Consider the following 6,976-nt stretch of genomic DNA (forward strand, 5'->3'; position numbering starts at 1 on the left):
ATTTAATATTTATTTTTAGTTAGTTATTTTTAATAGACTTATTTATAGCCAAAATTTTAAACTTTTTAAGGAGATATTAGTTTTAGAAATTTTATCTTAAGATTTTATACTATAGCACATTTCTAATAGGTTTAGCGAATTACATGTCATTTATTTGAATTCAAATTTATTTTAATGACTTAGTATTTACTAAAAAGATGTATTTTTTTTTTTAAAAAAGTTGTTATATGGATTTGACTGATTGTTTTGAATTCTTAGAATTTTGTGCATTTGCAATATACCTAAGTTATCAGCGAGCGAAGCGAGCTTGGTTTGCGAAGCAAACCATATAAGATTGCGTAGCAATTTTCAAGGGTTGGGGAGCGTTAGCGAGCAGGGGTCTCAGCCCACTAGTCATTAATACTGCTAATAATATAAGAACTTTTAGAAAACATAATAAAAAGTACATTCCCGTTAGTTAGGGGCAGATAATTTCAAGCATTTTCTTTATTTTTACATTTATTTATTTATCTCGTTTTGTGTTCAAAAAATAAGTAAAATTTACTTGCTTTCCCTTTGCCCGACTGCAAAGCAAGTAACCGTCGGAGGTAGTAAAGGGAAAATGCAAGTAACGGGCAAACCATGTGAGGTTTTTCTGGATTTACTTGCCATGTAACGCAAATGCGGGTTAATTTCATAAAAAAAGTCATCCACAAAAGTTAGCTTGTCCCAATGGTTGTTTATGAGATCCCTTGTCTTCTGGGTTAAGTTCAAAATTACGGAGCTGAAAATTGATAGTCGTTAACTCAGAATTAGGTCAGCTGTTCAACGCCAGCTATAAAATGAAATATAAAAAAGTAATAAAATTCATTCACTAAAGGAAAAGTGCTCAATTAAAAATTTAATGCAGGAAAATTATAAATATTAATCAACTTATTATTTCATTTCTCTAACTTAATAACAAAAATGGTACATTATTTAAATTTTTGGCTATGTCTCGAGCTTTATTTGATGTACTTTTTGTCTGAAAAGGTGCCTTTCGAAGCTCGGTAAGAAAAATGGAGAAAAAAAAAGAAAAAGAAAAAAAAATAAGCCTTTTAATTAATTTAATTTTAAAGCAAATCTGTATTTTTTAAACTAAATATATTGTAGAAAAGAACTCACTGAGTTTCAAATCGAAGAAATATTTCCGATATTCTAAAAACTTTTTTTCACTTTTTAAAGAATCGCCAGCTCCACAAAGTTTTGTAACCTAATAGAAATTCATTAAAATCAGTGACTTATCTTCATTTTTGTATAATTTTTTAAACTCGAACAATGTAGTGGTAAAGAATCTTTTCAAATATTAAGAAAATGGATTTTAAAAAAAATTTAATTTCCTAGAAATTGTGGTCTTATTTCCTTATTTTGTTTTGTGCGACTTAGAAATATCTTTGATAGGAAATGTCAAATATTTAAAAATTCCTATCAGCATAGGGGGCGCTTTCCAGAAAGAAGCTAAACATAATCTAAAAGTTATAAAAAACTTTAATAAACTCATACCAGTTATAGGAATATTGTATTACTCTCTAAAAAGTGTTATTTAATATATCAAAAGAGAAAAAAAATGAGCTTTTGAAAAATCGCTGGATTTTTTTTTTTTTTTTTTTTTGTGATGAAAAGTGAAAATATTATTTTATCATGTGCCTTTTGTAACATTTACCATATTTGTCTTGACAAATTTGCATGAAATTTAACAGAAACAATTCGTAAGAGTTTAAAATATTTATTGCTTTATTAATGCCATTTCTTTGAATCAACACCTTAACTCTCGTCCCTCAAAATTTAAGTATCTTAAATATTTTTGATGTAACTTTCAGTGACGTCTTCACCTTAGCTAGACGTGGAGTGAATTTCGGGTATGTCCACTTGAAATACGTAGTTTTTAAAGTTTATATTCTACTTTATTATATTCTTTCTTTTCTGTGATTTTGCTTTATTATGTCAATTGATTTTGCTTGTGTCAAAAAAAAGTCCAAATTTTAACTGTCGATAAAATTACTTGCAACGTTTAGGAAACAGGTGGAAATTTTTTCACTCTCATCCTACCCCAAGCTAACTAAGTTTTGTGTATAAATTATAACTAGTGTCAAAGGGTGGTCAAAGTTTTGACGGATCATAAATTCTATTTAGAAATAAGTTCTGATTGTAGCTGTCCGGAAACGACTGAAGTTTATAATGACATCAGGCGTAAAGCTCTTATCGAGATTCGATTACTTAGGTAGTCACGATAAAGTACCTATACCGGAATTTTACGATAAAGTACCTATACCGGAATTCATGATAAAGTACCTATGGTAGTATAAAGAAACAAATAAATTCTGATTGTAGCAGACGGCAAATGATGAAAACCTGAATTTTCTTGCAAAAAAATTTTTTATTAATTAATTAAAATTAAATTTAGGTTATTAAGTTACCGAAAAGTAGTCGGAATATTGATTGACAATGATGAGCTTTGGTAATAATTTAGAGACCAATTCTGTTTTTTTTTTTATTAAACTTGAACTGTCATGCAGCATTGTGTTCAGTTAATATTTGAGAACATTAGCTTGCTGTCTTTGTCGTAGGCCAATAAGGCAAGGGATGCGATGGTTCTTGTTTTCCAGAGGCGCCATCTATGGCCTAGAATTCGACTTCAGCCAAACCCGTGCGTCACCCCCGTTTATAGGGCTAACCCATTCATTCATCCATTTTTTTTATCCACAGATCGTGATTTTGATCTGAACCAGAGAACGATCAATCTCCAATTCAGTTCCCCCAAAGGTATAATTTGCTACGGGAACATGGAGCACTTTGTGACCCGTCGGATTTAACGTGCATCAACCACCATTTACTACACTTATTTAGGCCGGCTTTATTCAAACTCCCGTTATCACGAACGGCAGTACAGCCAAAGAATATATAATATATATTCTTTGGTACAGCGCCCAAATATATAATATATATCTTCTCTACATAATATATATAATATATATAACTTATATATTCATTGGTACAGCGCCCTGCCAACCAGCAACCAGGCTATCCTGACTCCGTGCATTAGATGTTGGAAAGTTATTCAAAATTTCAAGTAACGGTTTCCTTTTTTTATAATATCTCAAAAAATTCTGCTTATAGCTGTTAAGAAACAATTGAAACTTGCACTGTTGTCAGGCATAGAGTTTCAATAGAGAACTGAGTTTCAATAGAGAACTAAATTTCGATTCAGAGATTTCATCTTCGCACACAGGAAGGCGAGTTAATAAAGAAATATCTAGTGCTCAAAATAAAAATGAGCCCCCCCCCCCCTGAAAAACTTTTGATCTAATAATTGGATCTTCACGTTCTAGAACTCTGTCTTAATGATTCGAAGAAGTAACCTGAAATATGCTAATTTATCAGAGCAGACGATATTTTAGTGCACGAAATCGCACCCAAAATCGTAATTTCTCTGAATAAACATTTCGATTAAACTTTTTCGACGGTTTTGAATTTCTGACTCCCAAAATATGGGAGACAATTTATGTACAGTTGCAAAATCAAAATTTAATTCCCAGTAAAAATTTATTATTTTATTTGTCTTTTTCATTTTATTTAATAAAGGTCGAAAATTTTTTTGAATTGTGAGATAAATAAATTTTGAGTTTTCACTGTGTGATTTGAAATGACAAAATACATAATTTGTAAGAAACTGGCAGCAGTTCTTGATAAATAAAAGTTCAAAAATTCGAATCTTTTTAATTTTTTTCATTTCATCCAAATTTTCTATTTGATGCTGCTGTTGTGGCAAGACATGCTTGCTCAGGAGATAGAGCGCTCGCCTCCCAATGACCGACCTGGGATCGAATCCTGGCGTTACAAATTCCGCACTCGCTTCACACAGATCACAGTACTGACAAGAAATATCCTCAGTGGTAAACGGATCGTGGGTTAGAGTCTCTTTACAGTCAGACTGACCGTTTAAAGTTTTCGAGGTTTTTCTCTCCATGTAACGCTAATGCGAGTTAGTTTCATCATAAAGTATTCAGTGAAGGCGAATTTCTCCTAATACTTGATCTCGATGTTTCTTTGTCTTTTGCATTGGGTTCAAAATTACAAGGCTACGGAGTTGAACATTGCTAACCATAAATTCAAAATTGGATTGGCTGTTCAACGACGGTTATAAAGTAAAAATTTGTCAGTTATCATTCAAAATTGCATACGTTAAGATGACGTTAAAGTTTGTATACCTTATAACTCAATTTTTTAACTCTTATTAAATGAAATAATAAGAAAATTATTAAAAATTGTTTTTTATGTGGAAACCTATGTATGAAAAAAAAAATTTCGCTTCAAAAGTTCCCGAGTTGTGCCGAAATGCACAAAAAATGAAATTATTATTAAGAATCTAAAACTTTTGTCTGCTCTTCTGCCTATATTTGACGAGGCAAATTCACTACAAACAAAAACTATGTTTAATCAACATTTCGTGTCTGCTTTTGTAACTTAATTAACAGTTTTCACTAATTAATTTGCTTATGTAAAGTATTAATTTGAATATTTTTTGATAGTTAGAACAAAGCTTATTTAGGGTGAAATTTCTGTTTCTTCTTATTACTTCAAAATAGAATGTTTTCAGAACAAACTGTTTTTTTTTTTTTTTTTTTTTTTTTTTTTTTTTTTTTTTTTTTTTTTTTAAGGCGCTTTTGTTTCTTTAATTATTATTTCTTTAATTATTTCCCGAATTATTTATTTCCTCAAAAATTTTTTTTAACAATTAGCTTTTTGTTCGCATGATCATGATAGATCTATTTTTATTTGTGTTGTGTATTTAAAAGTTTTTTGTTTTTTTTTAATATTTTAGAAAAAACTTTATTAAAATAATGTGTATTTTATTATTCATGTTTGATATTTAGCCCAGTTACTTTTTCAATTTCATCAGAAAACAATATTAAAAACTAACCGATAAAAGCATATGGAAAATTCTTCTAAAGTTGCATCTGTAGTTGCTTCTCCTAGAAAGAGATAATTTAAGTTTTTTTGCCAACGACTGAAGTGCCATCTATTGGACCAACGTAGAAATAGAGTCTGAAGAAAATCAATAAGAGCATGTCACTTTTCCGATCTTGCTACTTGTTACTCTTGAAACAGAAAATTAATACAGTAAAATACGAATTGAAACTTCAAGAAAAATTTAATTAATATGAAAAGTAATCAATGTGATAATAAGAAAAGAAAATTACATCAGTTTTAACTAAACCATCGTTTAAAACATTTACATAATGCTTGAAAACATAATTTTTTTCTTATGAACAGCATTTTTTTTTTTAAATTATGTTTAATTAAAATAATCTTACCTTTAAAAAAAGGAAATTAATATTTTAAAAAAAGATAAATAATATTTATGAAAAATTATTTTCTTTTTTCAAGATCATTAAAAAGAATTCTTAATATTGCTTTTAATTCTGTCAAATACAATTTCCACTGTATCTATATACAACTGTTTCATTTTTCTTTTTTAAAATTCTTGTTGAACTTTACATTTATTTATATTATTTTAATTAGATTTAACCCAAAACAATGTGCAATATACCATGAAGTTTGCGAAGCAGATGAAAAAAAAAATTCTTTTCCAAATTAAATAGATAGACAAGCAAAGAGAAGTTAAATAATGTTTAAAAATTTAAGAAAACTCAAAAGCCATTAAAAATTAAAAAAATTCTAAGAAATCTAAAATAATTAAAAAAATGTATTACTTTTCAAGGAACATAAAACTGCTTTATTGAACTTAAATTATAAAGCAACTATAATTTAACTTAAATATAACTTATTTGCATTTAATCTAACTTTACTTGGATTATTTTATTTTAAACTAACTAGTATTAAAATAATATTAAAAAATAATTTCTCATCATACTAGTAAGGTAAGAAATAAAGGATGATTTCTAAAATATACTAAATTGATATTTTAAAGCTTTTTACGAATACTAAGTGCATCGATCAATATTATCGTGACGTTTTTTCAATATTTCATTCATTTTGTCAAACTCAACAAACAGTTGAGAGTATTTCCTCGCCATCTTAAATTTGAAGTTAAATGTTGGATTTCCGTTTGATTGATTTTTTTTTTCGCTTTTTAATAGCTGCACATTCGTTTGCTCTTGGATTTATTTGAGATAATTTTTCCAAACCTTCCTGCCATCTAGATATGCCAACACGCTGAAATCATTCCCCGGTGTTTCAATTCGGGTCTTCCTCTTGTTCTTTTTCCGTTTAGGTAAGTGCGACAGATGCTGTTTTCTTAGTGGTGATTCGTAAAACGTGCTCAAGGCAGGTCAATCTGCACATTTTCGTATTCAGTATTTTTCTTCCTTTCTGGCTTTTTTTAAAAAGACTTTCACTCAATATTTCATAGTGGGGAAAAAACCTTGTTATATTAGGCACTTATTTTATACATATTAGTTTCTCTACTTTTGTTCGTTTCCAGGTCTTAGCGCCAAATAAAATGACTGCACATACTATGGATTTATGAATTTGTATATTGTTCTAATTTCGATTCTCTGAGGTTTCCAAAAGTTGTTTGACCCTTGAAATTTAAATTATTTAAGAGTCGAAAAGTGTGTAAAAATGGGGCAAAATTAATATTTAAATAAGGAAATGTCGATTTTTTGAGCTTGTATGATAATTTATTTGTGATACAATTTTCATAATCGTTATCGTATTTTGTTATCAATTTTAAAGAACTGTTTTTGAATAAAATATGATACAGAAAACTCTTTTGAGGTCTTAAATGCATTCAAAATATTGTGAAAAAACACTGCACATTTGTGACTACCACGACATCATAATGGTTTTGAAGTTTGGCATAAATTGTCTACGATAAGAACCCTCCCCCGTCTCAAAGTCTGGGGCCATCTGTTGCTATGGAAACAAGAATAGCGCATTTCAGGGAGGGTAGCTTCCCTTTTCTTCGCTAACCCGAGTCAAAACCTGTACTAAA

The sequence above is a fragment of the Parasteatoda tepidariorum genome, chromosome 9 (assembly GCF_982258835.1).
Source record: "Parasteatoda tepidariorum strain Cologne lab strain chromosome 9, Ptep-v5.0, whole genome shotgun sequence".
Lineage (NCBI taxonomy): Eukaryota > Metazoa > Arthropoda > Arachnida > Araneae > Theridiidae > Parasteatoda > Parasteatoda tepidariorum.